The sequence below is a fragment of the Peromyscus maniculatus genome, chromosome 13, assembly GCF_049852395.1.
Source record: "Peromyscus maniculatus bairdii isolate BWxNUB_F1_BW_parent chromosome 13, HU_Pman_BW_mat_3.1, whole genome shotgun sequence".
NCBI lineage: Eukaryota > Metazoa > Chordata > Mammalia > Rodentia > Cricetidae > Peromyscus > Peromyscus maniculatus.
In genome coordinates this window covers 42,728,154-42,745,309 of record NC_134864.1, presented here as the reverse complement: position 1 = coordinate 42,745,309, position 17,156 = coordinate 42,728,154, and the positions used below count along the sequence as shown (strand labels likewise).

At 44.9% G+C, this 17,156-nt stretch overlaps 1 long non-coding RNA gene across 1 annotated transcript in view; it reads right to left on the bottom strand.

The window, feature by feature from the left end:
* The window catches only part of LOC121822068 (uncharacterized), a 31,208-nt gene extending 20,744 nt beyond the window's left edge, over nt 1-10,464 (bottom strand). The window contains exons 1-2 of the long non-coding RNA XR_006063042.2: nt 10,347-10,464; nt 9,074-9,329 (exon numbers count right to left, since the gene is read on the bottom strand). This is a non-coding gene — a long non-coding RNA (uncharacterized LOC121822068). The remainder of the gene's footprint in view (nt 1-9,073; nt 9,330-10,346) is intronic.
* Nucleotides 10,465-17,156: the final 6,692 nt, after the last annotated feature.

Below are 17,156 nucleotides of genomic sequence, written 5' to 3'. Positions count from 1 at the left end.
TCATAGCCAATGTCCCCCTAAAGCACCCCCACGCCATGAAGCCAAGTTCATGAACCTTGGGAACCCGGATGTAGGAACTTTGTAGATAGTCAGATAAAACCCACAAGGGCCTTGTTGTTGTTGTTTGTTTGTTTCGAGACAGGGTTTCTCTGTGTAGTTTTGGAGCCTGTCCTGGATCTCACTCTGTAGCCCAGGCTGGCCTCGAACTCACAGGGATCCACCTGGCTCTGCCTCCTGAGTGCTGGGATTAAAGGCGTGTGCCACCACCGCCCGGCTCACAAGAGCCATTTTCAATGCGGGTGTCTTGTGTGCACCACCAATTCTACAAAAGCTGTTAAATGTTGACAAACGCGGTACAAAAGCAGGCAGTCAGAAAGATGAAAGGCAGGAAAAGCTAGACATGAATTCAGGCAGTATGATGCGGTGGTCCTTCCTAATCCATCAGACGGTCGCGGCTGGCATGTAACAAAAGACACATTATAAAAGAAGAGCCTGTCAAATGAACTGGATCAAAGTCTTATGTGACATGGATGCCTTCAGAGATAAAGACACAGAGACTGAGGGGAGATGGTCTGCTGTGGGACGGTCTGTATGTCAAATTGCTCTGATTGGTCAATAAATAAAACACTGATTGGCCAGTGGCCAGGCAGGAAGTAAGTGGGACAAGGAAAGAGGAGAATTATGGGAAGCGGAAGGCGGAGGTGGAGAGACACTGCAGCCGCCGCCATGACCAGCAGCATGTGAAGATGCCGGTAAGCCACCAGCCACGTGGCAAGGTATAGATTTGTGGAAATGGATTAATTTAAGCTATAAGAACAGTTAGCAAGAAGCCTGCCACGGCCATACAGTTTGTAAGCAATATAAGTCTCTGTGTTTACTTGGTTGGGTCTGAGCGGCTGTGGGACTGGCGGGTGACAAAGATTTGTCCTGACTGTGGGCAAGGCAGGAAAACTCTAGCTACAATGGTCTGTTTTTCTGTTGAGGTTTGACGAAGAAGAATGGAGAGCCAGGTAGAAATGTGGATGGAGCTTGATAACGGGCTAAGGTGTGGAGAGGACCCAGGAAAGTGCCTCATTCACCTTTTTCCCGGCTTCTTTGTGTGGTATTTCTCCCTCCCGGGTATCCAAGGCCTCTGGAATCACAGCCTTCCTGCCAAAGAGAGAGAGAAAGCAAACCTTTCTTTCGATGTGGAGTGCCTATATTGAAAAAGGCTCTGGCGTCTGTGACTCCCTTAAGTAAAAGGGATTGTAACTCAGGTCAAGAGACAAAAGTGACAGACTGGTCACTTAGGAAACAGGGTGGGAGAAGGCCATCAACACCTTCCTTCTGAGCCCTGCCAATGTCCTTCACTTCACAGTACTCTTTGAGCATCAGATTTTGACTACCAGCAAGTGAACCTTCATGGAAAATAATAATATGATGGCTGTTATTTTAACCCGGAGACATACGTTGACTTAAGAATTTACAGATTGCTCTAAGAATTGCTTCTCTTTTACTCATTTTCATAAAACATTTCTGTTGGTTATTAGAGTTTGTTGATTTTTTTTTCAACGAAAACATATAAACGTGAACATTTTAGTGTTTTTCAAAGTTTTTTAAATGGAGGGAGGGAGTGAGGAAGAGGGGCGTGATTAACATGAATACCCAGATTTCAGGGATGTTTCGAATTTATTTTGTTCCCTTTCTTTCCAAACCCTTCCCCCTCTCCATTCCGTGACATAATTATCATGAGGAAAAGAGATCTCTTTCTTCATTTGATCTTACAGTTTATATTTTTTTGTTTTTGTTTCTGTTGGTTTGTTTTTCAAGACAGGGTTTCTCTGTGTAGCCCTGGATGTCCTGGCACTCACTTTGTAGACCACGCTGGCCTTGAACTCACAGAGATTGACCTGCTTCAGCCTCCCAAGTGCTGGGATTAAAGTGCGGTGCCACCACCATCCAGCTTATTTTTGTATCTAAAGTGTGCAGTACTATTTTAGCCCTTGAACTTATTATATTGCAACTCTTATCCCAATTTGATTTTAATTGTTAAAGATAAACAGTTAAAGGAATTTACCCATCTTGATAAGACAATGCTCAATCATTCTTTTTAACTACTGGGCAGTGTCCTGGAATTAGTGAGCTTACATTTACTGACTCCTAGTCATGAACATCTTGGCTGTTCTGTTGTTGTTTATAACACACACACACACACACACACACACACACACATGACTACTCTTGTACATATGCTCTTGTGTGCTTGGAGAAGGCTTTTTCTCTAGTGCCTAGTACTGTTGGCTTCTCATTAGCGCACATCTGTAGCTTGTCCAGATGTGCATCTGAATCTAGATACATACAGCTAGATGCTATTTAAGTAACTGGTTCATGTTCTCCATTCATGTCCCTTTACAGCCTACTCACAACACAATCATCCCATAATAATATGTCACATCATGTCACCCTTTGCTCAGAACCCGGCAATGCCTCCCTGTTTCACTCTGAACAGCTGACAAGTCCCTAAATGATCCCAGCTACCTCTGCTATGTCCTGGCCTCTCTTGCTCTTCTTTAAAAATATTTCCCCACTTTAGGGAATTTGTCCCACCTTATGAATCCTGCATCTGCAAGTCTTCACTTAAAAGACCCCCTTAACAATGAGGCTATCCACTTATTCAGTGGTCATTATTCACTTATTGACCCCTGCCCCATCATAGAACCAGTATCCTTTGCTACCCAAGGCAATACATACTCAATGCGTTACCTAATTGATCAGATTTTCTAGTGTTGTATCTGCACTAGAATATCAGCTCCATGAGATCAGAGATCGTTACCTGATATGTTCACTGATGTACCCAAGCCACCGACAACAGAATCTGATGCACGCATGAACAGTGTGTAACTATCATTCCATGTCATTTTTTTGTAGGGTACTGTACAAATACAATATTGATATTTTATTGCTAATGTAATGGGGACTATAATTTGAAGTCTGCACTATGAGCAGGGATCAGAACTGTCTTTTCATTACTGTGTCCCTACTATCGAGAACAATGCCTGGTCCTGAGCAGATGACACGGACAATTGGCTAAAGAAATGGTTGGATGGAGATTCCTTGAGAATTTTACTCTGTAATTTGGAAGTTAATTGTACTGCAAGTTAAGTCTATCTGATGCTTTGTGACTCAGGCATACAAAGTGCTTTTGCACTCACCATTGAGCTTTAAATCACCTGGCTGAAAGGTTTTCCCTCTTAAAAATCCCATTGAGAAGAGAGAGCATGGGAATTTTCAGAATATCTGCCTCAAGATAAGAATCTCTCAGGGGGATCCCTAAAGAATTCTAGAACTAATCCCTAAATCCAGTATCTCTGGGAGAGAATCCTGGGAAGAACCCCAGGAATTTTAATGAACAGGTGGATTAGGGAAACAAACCTTGGCAAATAAACACACCAGCTCATGTGAGTGAACAGTTGAGTGAATCGTCAAGAGCAAGGAACAGGGCCCCTCCTGAGCAGCGTTTAAAGGAAAGATACAGACCAAAGGCCCTTTGGTGCGCTTGACTTGGGTCCCAGAGCCTCTCCTCTCTGCCTACCTAATATGGCCATTAGGGACTCAGGGAGTTTGGGGTGACTCACAACCCTGTGTTTATGAATTAGTCATAGACATCACAACCAGAAGAAGGGAGGTCGCTGTCCACTCATCCTAAGCTGCTTGTAAGATCCTGATTGCTTCCATCTCATGAGCAGATGATGCGGGAAGAGGACAATGTGAAGATCTGGACCCCACAGGAAAGGGGGAAGAAACACCCTGAGACAAAGAGAAACGGGGGAGGGGGGGGAGTCACTTGTGTTCATACAGGAACAAGTTTGTTCATTCTGCCAAGGATAAAAGCCTTCCTGGGTTTGCAAATTACGTGATGAAAGGGATTCCTGTTTGCAATACATTCTACCAGATAGTACCATATGTATCAGTGTTCTATCTACAGCCTTTATTTTTTTCAACTGTGTTCTTTTTTTTAATTAATTAATCAATCAATCAATTAATTAATTAATTAATTTTTACATAGTCCTCATTCAGGGGATGGTTTCAATTTCTCCCCCAAATACTTGCCACCCCACTGGCATCTCTGTTAAAGTTGGTCAGCAGATGCTTGTGGTGGGTGATACTTTGTTTCTCCCAATATATTGTGCACCCTAGCAAAGTTTATCTGAGGATCAGAGGGAAAAAGCAAGCCACTGTAGTAAACATAGAGGTCAGGCAATGGTAGCGCACGCCTTTAATCCTATCACTCGGGAGGCAGAGGAAGGTGGATCTCTGTGAGTTCAAGGCCACACTAAGAACAGAGCCAGGCGTGATGGCACACGCCTTGAATTCCAACACTAGTTAACCATAAAGGTCCGGAGGTCTGTACAGACAGACAGGAGGTGATGTAGCTGGGTGGAGAGAGGAAATGAGATGGCTGAACAGAAAGGCATATAGGCGTGGGTAGACAGGAAGTAGGTCTCTTTGGAAGCTGAGGAGTTGGTGAGAGGAGACGTGGCTGTGGCTTTTCCTATTCCTCTGAGCTCTCAGGTTTTAACCCTAATTTCTGGCTCTGTATTTTTTATTGTACAACTGTTTAGCGATTCGTCTACAGATGTTGTTTTTGTACTCAATCTTTCAAACACCTGTGCTTCAAGTCAATTTTCTAGATTCTTCCCAACAAACATGCATGCGTGTGTACACACACACACACACACACACACACACACACACACACACAGAAAACTTAGTGGGGAAAGACCTATAATTTGATCAAATGAACTCTCTATTTTTAAATTTAGCATGTATCTCAGACACTCACATGCTTTGGGTCATCTTAGTTATTTCATATTTAGCTTCTGAGATGATAGAGGACGAGGTATTTTCGAGACCCTGTGGGATTTCACAACTCTTTGCCGAAATCAGCACATGTTTATTAAAGAGTGGGCAAAACGCTTCCCATCTGTTAGCTTTCTCAAAGTGCTGACAAGAACATTCCAGTTTCCAGCTTGAGCCCTTTATTTCTCGGTCTTTTCTCTATTTCCTCTGACCGAGCAAGGAGCTGTTGTCGTGATCAAAGGCAGATGACGGTGACTGAATATTCTAATGTGGAGTTAGAAGCAATGGAACCACCCTAAGCTTCAGATTCTTGGATATTTTTGCCTGTGTAGGACTCACCCAAGACTCTCCCCTCCTAGGCCTGGTCTCCAGCTTGTGTTGGTCTTTGCATTTCTGTTCTCAAAGACTCTCAGACCCCGCAACAAGCAGGCAGGCTTCCTTGAGTTCTTCGGTCAGAGAAGTGGAGTGAACTTTGGGAACAGTGTCTACTTCCTTGCATGGTGCAAACACTCAGCTTCACCTTCAGAAACTAAATATTGGGAATACTTGGGGAAGCCAGAGAAGCTCCCTCTGCTTCATGTTGAGGGATCCTGGACGGTGAAGAAGCAGCTTGGTTAATATGTGACCGATGCTACATGACAGGGGTCACAGAGACCCGGGATAGGGGAGCGGGGCTGAGTTACTACGTGACTGCAGTCAAGCTGCAATGGACCTGGGGTGGGGTGGGGTTGAGATCCGGCTCTTTGGGAGAGTATCATGTGACTTTTATATAGTAGTTATTAAGGGAAAGAGGCTGCCGTGGATGGGACCAGATCTGTAGACTCTGTAGCAGCACCTGGAGGGTCTGGGGGCTAACATAAATTCTAGGAACCTTAAACTCGATGTCACCCGAGACTATATACAGCTAAAGGACAGGAGACATCCCTGGCCAGAATTTCAGGTAAAAGTCTGATGAACTCCTCCTTTGCCCCATTACAATTGCCACAGACCTAACTACTTCAGTCTTGATTTGCTAATTGTACTGCTGTGACTCTGAGCCTGCACAGCAAAGCTACTTCCTGGTGACTTGTGTGGTGAAATGCCAGGTGGGAGGAGCTCTCTACCACAGGTAAATCCCCCTGAGTTTTCTGTCTGCTTTTAGGTTCAGCTGGTAAATTCCAAATTTTTCTCTGAAGCATCCCTGCCTTGATTGAGTCTTTTAAATAGCAACTCAACCTCCCTTATTGCCACACACCATCACTCACTCTCCCTCTGTAGGTCCACTTGTCCCCCATGCCCCTGCCCCCTCCCCACCACATTGGACTCAGCTGTCAGCTGTGGAAAGTGAACCACAAACACTGGGCAAGTTACCTAAGCACAAGCCTGCAAAGTTCCAAGACAGGCTCATGACTCAGTGAGAGGCAGCGTCTCCCCCTGAATCAGCCTCCGCCGGGCCACATCTGAGGCTAAGCATCGCCAAGAGCCCAGCCACTGCCCAGCTGCCTGTGGACACAGGGGCCTTGTGCTGTCTCCAGTGAGAGGACCCTGTCGGCTGATTCACTTGCACCTGGGGCTTCCTGGCCGGACATCTGGAAAGGGCGCAAGCTCAAGTTTTATTTCTCCAAAGCAATCTTTGAAAAGTCATCCTCCATTTCTTCAAAGTGTCGGGACCCAGAGAGGAGTGTGGTTTATTTTGTCCAGGTTGCAGCAGCCTGTGTTGGAACTGGCTGGGCTAAAAGGCCTGTCATCAACTTACAGACTGGCATGAACTTTCACTGAGGAGCCACAGAGGGCTGTTCAGGCAAACAGGAGAAATGATAGAGTACCAAAGACTGCCATGCCAGATAAAGCTCATGCTCAGCCATCCTCGATAGGCCATTCAGAGACCTCACACTTCATGTATTGTGTGAAGATAGACAGGTGACCCAAGTGTGTGTTAAAATGGATGGCTTGAAATCGAACTGGTTTGAGATGACTCGAACAAGATTCTGCCCACTGTGTTTAACAGTTACAAAATGTTTCCTGTGTGATGGGTCATTCATCTTCCTGACACCCTGGAAGAAGGGAGGAAAACGGAGCAGTAGCTCTGTGTCGTGTGTGAGGAGTGAGGAGCACCAACATGACAAGGAAGGAGACTAGATCTGGGTTTGGGTGCTGGCTCTGCCACATGGGAAGGCTAACCCTATGACCTTTCTATGGATTGATGTGGAAATTATAGTTAATAAATCCTTCCCCACAAAGCTACCAGCAAGATAAGAAGCCATATATGAAACACCTATGTAGTCAGAAGTTTTCCTGTGTCCCATCCGGTCCTGCAGCCACTCAGACCCAAGTAAGCACACAGAAGCTTATATTACTTACAAACTATATGGCTTATGGCAGGCTTCTTGCTAGTTAGCTCTTATAACCTAACCCGTTTCTATTAATCTGTACATTGCCACATGGCTTTGTGGCTTACCAGTACTTTCACATCTTGCGTCTCCTGGCTGGCATCTCCTTGATTCTCCTTTCTTCTTCCTGTCTCTCTCCTTGGATTTCCTGCCTGCCTCTAAGCTGCCTTGCCATGGGCCAAAGCAGCTTATTTATTAACCAACAGGAACAACATATATTCGCAGCATATAGAAAGATATCCCCCAGCACACTTAGGACTCACCTATGCTAATCACTCAGTTTTCTTGAATCAAAGACTCAGAGATGTTCAGAAGCATGTTCAAAGGTCCTAAGCATGTAGGAGAAGGAACTGGGGCCTGAATGAGGTCCTTAATTTTAGAGGCATAATCTATGCCTCTAGATTTTGGTCTTTGACTATAAAAACAATGAGGTCTCCATCCCCCAACCTTCCTGCATTCATATTCCTATCTAACAGAGAACACTGCAAGAGGTCTTTGGTTTGCTGTGTCTCTGCTTCCCTTTTCCCTCTTTCTGATTCTTTCTCTGCTCCAGATGATATTAAACCCTCATTTCCCAGAAGTCTCCTTCCAGAAAACTTCAGGATACATTTTTAATTCAAAGAAGCAGATTCAACCAGCATGTTGACTAAGAATGATGCCTCATTAAAGAAAATTGGCCAATTACGTAGGAGAAAAGATGCGATGTTTATTAATATAACAGCAATTGTGTTTGATTGACAAGATTTGACACGATTTTATTCTGATTTTTTTAAAAAGATTTTGTGTGTGTGTGTGTGTATGTGGTATGCATGTGTGTCCATATGTGTGTAGGTGAGCTTACCTGTGCGTTTGCATGAAGAGGCCAAAGGTTCGTGTTGGGTTTCTTATTTTATTGCTTTGCACAGAGTCTCTTACTGAACCTAGAACTCACTGTTCTGTCTAGACTGACTGGACAGCAAGTCCCGATGACCTGCCTGTCTCTGCCATCCCTCGCCCTCACCTCCCAGTGCTAGAATTGCAGGAATGAGCTGACATGCCCAGGGTTCCACATGGACGCTACAGATCTGGACTCAGGCTCCCATGCTTGCCCAGTAAGCATTTTCCCCCCTGAGCCATTGACCCCTCCCCACCTATTCTGACTTCTGCTCTTCTGGAGTTCCCAAGCTTTCTACAATAAATATGTCTCACTTTAGTGATCAGGGAGGAAGTTCCTCATTCTCTGCATTGAAACTCTCCATTGAACAAAGTCAGACCTTTCGCTTTAGACTCGAAGTTTAAGACTTTAACTGCTTGAGTTTCATTTGTCTATATTAATCCACAGGCTTTAAGAGCTTAAAGCTTTCTCAAGAGCTCCTGCCCTGGAAATAAGTCTCAGCTCTTCCACCAAAGGTGCTAAACCCATCTCGCTGTCACACACCTTTAATCCCAGCACCTGGGAGATAGAGGCAAGCAGATCTCTGGGTTCGAGGCCAGCCTGGTCTACAGAGTGAGTAGGACAGCCAGAGCTACCTAGTGAGATCATGTTTCAAAAAAACAAACAAACAAATATCTATAGTGTGTGTGTGTGTGTGTGTGTGTGTGTGTGTATAAACACATCATTATAATGTATTTCATATTACATATATACAAATATAATTATATAATTATGCATATATAATATATATGCACCATGATCTTTCCATCCTCTACACTGAAGGAGTTATTTCAATTTCCCATAAATTTTGAGGAGATTGTGTGTTTCTTACTGAGCACTTAAATGTGTTTATGAACTGTGAGTAAATCATGCCCTGGCAAATGAGCAGATTGAATTTCACAAGCGTAGACTTAGAAATTTAGCCACTATTAACTTTACTAAATGTGTTTACCTTTTTTTTTTTTCCTTTTAAACTTGAGGCAGTATTTCTCACCCAGGACATCTTTAAGCCCGACTTTACATTTGGAAACTCCAGCTGTTTCAGAAGTCAGTCAGCCAGATGGGTAGCCAAACGCATGAGGAGACTTTCTCAGATTCTCTTCCTGTGTAACATTCGGTCCCTTCAAAAGCAGTTGAAAGACGTTTCTCTCCACGAGTTTTAAAGCTCGTCTGTCTTATGTACGGCAACTCTGTGGTCTGACAGGAGTCTATTATAAAGCAAGGGAAGTGGAGACTTAATGGGAAAATGTTGGTTACCCAGTGTGTGCCGCTCTGGCTGTTCCTGGGAGCCCTCGACTGTGAAATCACGGAAGGAAGAGCAAAGCCGCTGAGACGTGGCGACATGGAGGGGGGAACGGGGAGTGGCAGGTGCCCTCCCTAAGTGTCTGCAAGTTTCATGGAATCGGCAATAACCTTTTATGAGAGGGAGCACTGAATCACGCTTCTCCAGAAGCTTCTGTTGCGGAGAACCATTCGGCTGCCCAAGCCCTGCTCTGAAGATGTACTCTAAACCTTGTAGTAGGGTCCATGTGACTTCCGGCATCAGTGGGTAAGCAGTGGTCTGAGACAAAGAGGGACGGGGAGTCACCTGGAAGGTACATTGTCGAGAAAACATAGATCCCTCTGCTGACTGATTGTTCCTCCATAAGCTTGAACAATCCAACCTTTCCCCATTGAGTCAATCCTTGAAGTTAAAAGAGAGTTGATCCAAACTGGCCTTTTAAATTGCAGCCACAGAAATACAGTGAGACCCAGCTTTCATTTGAAATTTCAGCATCCACTGCTCATCAAAGGGTACCATTACTCCACCACCCATCAAGACCCCGAGACAGCACAGATCAGGCCATTGTGGAAGTTGGGAAAGGAGAATGCTGTGTGACATGAAGATGCCAGGCTGAAGAAAGGGCATCAAAGAACAGGATGTACTGGGAGAGGAAGATAATAACCAAAGGAAGAGCAATGGAGACGCTAAAGAGAAGTCTTACTGCTCAGTTTAGCAGCATCACCAGATAGCATCTACGAAGAGATCGCCATAGGACGGCCGGAGGGTTGGTTGGGAAGCTCGAAAGACATTCTAACCCTTTACAGCAGTGGTTCTCAGCCTTCCTAACGTCACAACGGTTCAGTACAGTGCTCAGGGTGTGGTGGTCACCAACCATCACGTTATTTCCATTGCTACGTCATAACTATGATTTTGCTACTGTTGTGAATCCTCATGTAGATACCTGTGTTTTCCGATGGTCTTAGGCGACCCCCGTGAAAGGGTTGTTCGGCCTCAAAGGGGTTGCGACCTACAGGTTGAGAATCACTGCTTTACAGGAAGTAGCTTCCCTTACTCTGGTCCTATTTGGTCCCTGTGGCAGCGTTTCCATGTGACAATTCCTGCCAACAGCCCCTCTGACCTTTCCCCACGTGTTCTATGACGTCATCATTTCACATGGAGCTGGGAGGGGCTTCCCTCAACATCTTTACATCTTCCAACGATTGTTAAAGGTTTCCTTGTTTTTACTTTTGTGTGTGTGGGTGTTTTAGTTGCCTGCATGTCTGCTCACCATGTACACACAGCGCCAGTGAAAGCCAGAAGAGAGGGTTGGATCCTCCGGCCTCTGGAGCTGAAGTTACTGATGGCCGTCATCAACTGTGTGGGTGCTGGGAATTGAACCCCAGGCCCTCTGGAAGAGCCACAAGTGCTCCCCACTGCAGAGCCATCGCTCTGGCCCCTCTTCAGTTTCGTTTAAGTATCTAACTTAAATGATGAATTTTGCCAGGAAAATATCCCTGCCTGATTGGTTTGCCTAGTAGGCCACAGTTCCAGTCGACTCTACTTGAAATTAAGCTTTGCTTATTCCAGATGTTTCAGGGGGAGATGATTACAAGAGAGGGCCAACTGGTCCTTACACAGTTGGAAAAGGTTAATACAGAATCTTAATGATGTCTTTTAAAAGACATCGGCTCTGTGGTTAGAAGTCCCCACTGCCAAGAACGACAACCTGAGTTCAATACCAGGTGTTAGAAGGAGAGAATCAACTCCTCCAAGTTGTTCTCTGACCTACACATGCATGCCAGGGTACATGCATATCTGTGCATAAGTGAATAAAATATAATCTGATTTTTTTTTACATTTATTTTTATTTTATGTGGGTTGGTGTTTTGTGTGAGGGTTTCGGATCTCCTGGAACTGGAGTTACAGACAGTTGTAAGCTGCCATATGGGTGCTGGGAATTGAACCCGGCTGGGTCCTTTGGAAGAGCAGTCAGTGCTCTTAACCTCTGAGCTATCTCTCTAGCCCCATAATCTGAACTTTTAAAAATTAGTTATTATAGCAAACATAGTTGAAAAAGAGAGTGTCTTCGAGATCTCCACTTGCTCACAAACTTCGGCCTCTGCCTCCGGTTGCTAGGATCTGCTCACATCACTTAGACAAAGGATGCTGTCAAAAATCCCTCTTGGAACAGCTTCTTTCATGAGCATTTTGCTTCAGAGCCTCCCAAGTGACTCATCCAAATGAGACTGGGTGCTGCAGCCCCATGGGAATGGCTAAGTGAGTGACTAATAGTTCACACTGTAGAGAGAGCAGGAAGCTGGCTCTGTGTTTATTATTGGAAGCAGACACCAAGGAGCTGTTATAAGCACTTGAAAATACTTGAGCCCCAAGAACTGTTGCTTTACCTACTTTGCTTAATTCTAGCTATTAAGGTTAAAGGTGACTTCATTTTCTAAGTGGGTTTTGAGTGGTGTGATGATAATAACACAAAATTAAATGGTGAAAGATATTTGAATTTTGACATTTTAAAAAACTGCAAGTCACAAGTTACTAGGAGAAAAATAGAAGGCCTCAAATTGATTTTGACTTGCACGTGGCTTTTGTGCCATCTGATCAAATGAGATTCAATTAACAACATCTTTCACCTGGTAGTTAGAGTTCCTATCGAATGCCAAGCCAACAATGAAACTTTTCAATTCAACACATCTTACATCTTTTGGATGAGTTTCATTAAAAATTTTCTTGTAAAGGAAAGTGGCATGCTTTTAACAAAGGAAATATTTCTTGTAACCAATAGCATTCTGGCCTTTATTGTCTTCTAAAATATTCCTGTCTCACAATGATTTCCAACACAGTAGATGCATCATTCTTCGATGATGAGGATGAAGATGGTGAGGATGATGATGATGACAATGATGATGATGATGACAATGATGATGACATGATGATGGTGATGACGAATGACTCTGGCTACAGAGATAGCTCAGTCAGAGAAGAAGAGGGGGTCTTTGCCTGGAATCCCAGCACTGGGGAGGAAGAGATGGGTGACTCTCTGGGACTAGCTGCCTAGCCAGCCGAGCCAATTGTCAAATCCCAGGTCCCAGTGAGAGACACAGGGTGGATGGCATCTGGGAAAGAACACGTGAGGCTGCCATCTGACCTCTACACACATAGACAGATGCAATCTAAAACCAATACTACATTTTTCATTGATTTGGATAGGAAAATTGTTCTTGGCCTACGGGCTAATGCTATTTGGAGACACTGTCAGTCTTTTCGTCAAAGGACCCTTTTTTCCTTTTCTACCTATTCAGTATTTCCTCACAACACACTTGACAGCACAGCAATAGCTCTGTCCACAGACCAGTACCCAACAGCTAAGCTACCATCATTGCTGCTCTCAAGGAGGAAGAAGGTATTGTCACATTGAACCTCATTCCAAAATGTTCCTTAGCTGCAATTTTTAACACTCTTTCCCACCAAACCAGAGAACCACGTGAGAAAAATGCATCTTTTATTCCACCTCTTTTCTCTCTTTGCAGATAGACAATAAAGTGGTGAAAACCACGTGGTCTTTGGGTTAGACCAGCACACACCCACAGGCAGTGTCAGATCTGCCTTATCCCAAGAGTAGTTTATAAATAATAGCGAAAGTGTATTACTCCTCTATACAGGTGAACTTAACATTTATTAACCATAAATCTCTCTGTTCTCACAGACAGGGTTTTCAAGTGTGGATGGGAAAACAGATTTTGATCTTTCAATTTATAAGGCAATGTCACAGAGCAGCTCCTTTGTGCCTCTGCAAGTCAGTTGATACACAACTCCCTGGGCCAAAAGGCAAAGATGACTCTTTCTGTCTATCTGTAACTTAGAACAAAGCACAACCAATTGCCAGGTGTGGGTGCATGCCTTTAATCTCAGCACTCAGGAGGCAGAGGCAGGTGGATCTCTGTGAGTTCCAGGCCAGCCTGGTCTGTAGGACAGCGAGGGCTGTTATACAGAGAAACTCTGTCTTGAAAAACAACAACAAAGTACAACCAATTTAGCAAAAGATACTGGCATTTTTAATTCTCTATTTTCATGTTCAAAAGTGCTGAATTATTTAAGGTATCTATCTACTCACATCTTTACTCACCAATAAAACACCAGTTTGCCAAGATTTTGTGTAAATCATCTCCTCTGGTGTATTCTACTTTCTTTCTTTTTCTCCTTCTACTAAATATGACCCTTATTCTCTTCCATCTTTCTTAAGTGGCAAGCCATCAAATGATCGTATTATAAAATGAACCTCAATCATCTCCCGGAGTTGACCTTTCCTTCATCCTTTCCTCTTGGAACTCTGTAAACCGGTTGATGCAATCTGATACACCGCAGTTCTCTGGGAAGACACTGCCCTGGTATCTTCTCCCTCCGGAGTGATGCATTTGCATTCCAATAGAAATCTCATCATCTGCCTCCAGTATTTTGGACATTACATTTCACAGAGAAGGAAAGGCCCCCTGAAGTGTAACTATTCTAGAGATTTTTTTCTGACAGTCTGGAAGGCTGATAATAGAAATACATCGAGGTTGGGGAAAGTCCTGAGAGGATGGACAAAAATGCAGAGCCTGCCATTTTCCTTTCACTTAATGAAAGTGCCAAAGGTCACTCCGTGAGGGGATACAACAGGAGATAACAGCATGCAGCTCTCAATGTTCACTCTCAGAGACATCCTCCTCACCTTCGCCTTTGATTTTTTTTTTTCCTCTTTACATAAAGTTGCTTTCCATCACCTCTTGCTTCTGAATCTTTTCCTAATTCAATGATGAAAGTTTCCAGGAGAAAAAAAGAAAACACCGAGAACTAAGCTTAAAAGCTTTTCCATCCGAGCAGCGAGGGAGGCAGGAGAGCCAATGACTGTGAGTCATTTTAGAAGGCATGGTGTCCCACAAAAAAGACCATGGTCCGACTTAAGCGACCGGACAGAGGGAGACAAAATGTCAAACCGGGGAGAGTTAGGAGAGGGAAGAGTGTTTCAAGACTTAGCTGTCATTGTTCACGAGGGCAGTCTGACCCACTGGCACTGGGAAGAAACTCTCGTCCCCAGAGATTTAAATGGTCATCAGACAAAGGCTGCTGTGGATGTGTGAACCCGCGATGATTTCTCTCAGCTTGAGCATGGCCCGGTTGCCAGAGATGCAAGATTGCCTGGCTCAGTGGGGAGTCATCTTGGTAATGGTTCTCCACAGTCTGGGGAGGCCTGGCCCAGCCTTCTTAGGTGATTGCATTCCCAGTCCCCTGAAAGGAAACAGAGGGCATTTAGTTCTCCAGCAACAGCCTACTTTCCCCACAAGTGACATTACTTTAGAAAACAATTTCAGAAATTAAAGGTGAAACGAAAAATATTGCATTGCACGGGAAATCACTGCCAATTCCAGTGACTAGTTACAGAGGAACACATTTAAGGAGAGCATTTCTAACAGGGTGTTCTCTGTCTCGACAGCTTCCCTGTCATGGATGCGATGCCGATGTCAGATCATTTCTGTATTAGACTTCTAAATAACATCTGGAAACTTAATCTCCAGGCTTATGCAAACCCTCCTCTGCTAAGTGACTTTCTGAGTTGCAGCTTTAAAAGGACGTGGAAAACAACAGAATTGTCTGATTTTCACACCCAAAGGGCGTTTTTCCCTCTGGTGTTTTCCCCTCCTACGGTTCCTCCGCAGCACCAGACCAATAAAGGAATCCAATGAAGACCTTTTGAGCTTGATGAAGAACCCACAGAAATAAGCACCACAGGCCATGGGCACCGTCACATCCTGGTAGATGAAAATGCTTCTAATAGCCCATGAGGAGCTGCGAGGAAACTTGAGGAGACACCCCACCACACCTACCCTCATCCACGCCATCCCAGGATAAATGTCCAGGGCGGACTCAGCTCAGTGGCCCCATACAGGAGCCTTCCAGGCTCAGCACAAACGTCGTCCTCCTAAGAGGAACAGCCGCTGTTTCACACACGCTATGGATGGGGGAGGGAGAGCTTGGCCTTAAAAGAGAAGACAGGAGAAGAGTCAATGATGCCCTGCTAAAGGCACCATGATTTCCCCGATGGCATTTTTATGTAATGATAATGAAATCTGGTCTCTGTGCAGTTTCCTCCTAACAGCCAACTTAATGCTGCCAGCTATCTTGGAAGTATCAGCAGACACACAGCATTAGCTTCTTAGCTTTGGCTTACTCTTCTGGGCTTCCCAGTCTACCTGCCTGCTCTTCCTTGGGGGACTGGAAGGGAGCAGCAGGGCCAAGTGTGGTCAAGACTGAGAGAAATGGGATGGCGCTCCGCTCCATGCTACGTGTGGATGCTAAGGTACTTGGCAAGCAGCCATGCCCGAAGAGAGCCTGAGTCGGCAGGGAGAGGGCAGACACGCTGAGGCCCTACAAACCACCACACTGAAAGAATGAGCCACAGTCTGGTTCGACTCACTCAGCCAGTGAAGTAGAAAATTAGGGGAAGGAGGGCAAACCCGGAAAGAAAAATGGGCTGTCTAGTTCAAAAGGGAGGTTGAATACAGTCAGCACGTAGTGGCCCCTCGCTTCCCTGGTCATTGTTATCACAGCAGAGCCCTGTCACTGTTCTGCCATCAGGCCCGGGGTCCTGCTCAAGTCGCCCGCCTTGATTCTGGCCACTCACCCAACCCTAGGAATTTTGGAAATAAGAGACCCTGCTCCTTGGCATTGTTTGCCTTTACTAGTCAATGCATCGGCTGCATTCTACGCTCTCAGAACAAGTGGCTCATGAGGCTGGCTTCTTAACTATGCTGCGTGGAGCTGGTGTGATACGCTACCACCTTCCTATTCTGGACCCAGAAAAAAAAAAAAAAAAAAGGAATCTCTGACTCCCTACACTTGAGGCATCAGACAGACCCGTCAAGGGAACTGGTCGTTCAATCTGTGGCTGCAAGAAGGGCTTTCTCAGGAAACATCCAGAAGAGTTGACTGTGAAGCATTGTAGGGAGTTTCTTCTCCAGCCATCCACAAGGACTCTCTTTCAGTCCTTTTCGCTTCGGAACCTTCTCTGCTTGCATATCACACCCAGTCATGATGAGAAAACCAAATAGAAATGCTTTCCTGTGCAAAATGAATGGGGCCATTAAAATAAGATGAATGAAGCTGCATTCAGCTGCAAAATCTGGCTTTCGGGGCTCCGCTATCTCTGCCTTAGCATCACCCATCACCACTGAAGTCTGAATCCCAGCCTTACTTATTGTACAAGTATGGCTACACGCACGTTCCTCGGGTCAAAGTCTAGTCTGCCCGGGCAATGTGAAATTGATGACAAATGATTTTGAATTTGTTCTAAGGTTTCTACAGGAACTTGGGATTGATTAACAGCTGCATTTTCAATTTCACTGCAGGCCGGTTTCTGAAAACCCTGCGATTCGTGTTTCTAAAAAACAGACACATTTTAAAGTGCCGAGGGAATGGGGGCAGTTTTTGAAGACTCTCTTCCGGCAGGACTCGCTGTATCTGAGCAAGTCACCATCCTCCGCAGCCACCATTTGCTCAGACATTTATTCTGAGAGTTGAGTGACCAAGGAGATCTTACCAGATGCACATAGCAAAATCCATGACCTGCCTTTTGAGTTATGAGTATTAACGGTGAAATGTTCCCAGTAGGGGTTGGCTAGGTCACCTGTCAATCACGGAAATCTGAGAGGACGGGCCCTGAGGCTAATAGAGGCGCAACATCAGCTAGTCATGTGACACCCTAGTGAAGTGAGTTCAGCTA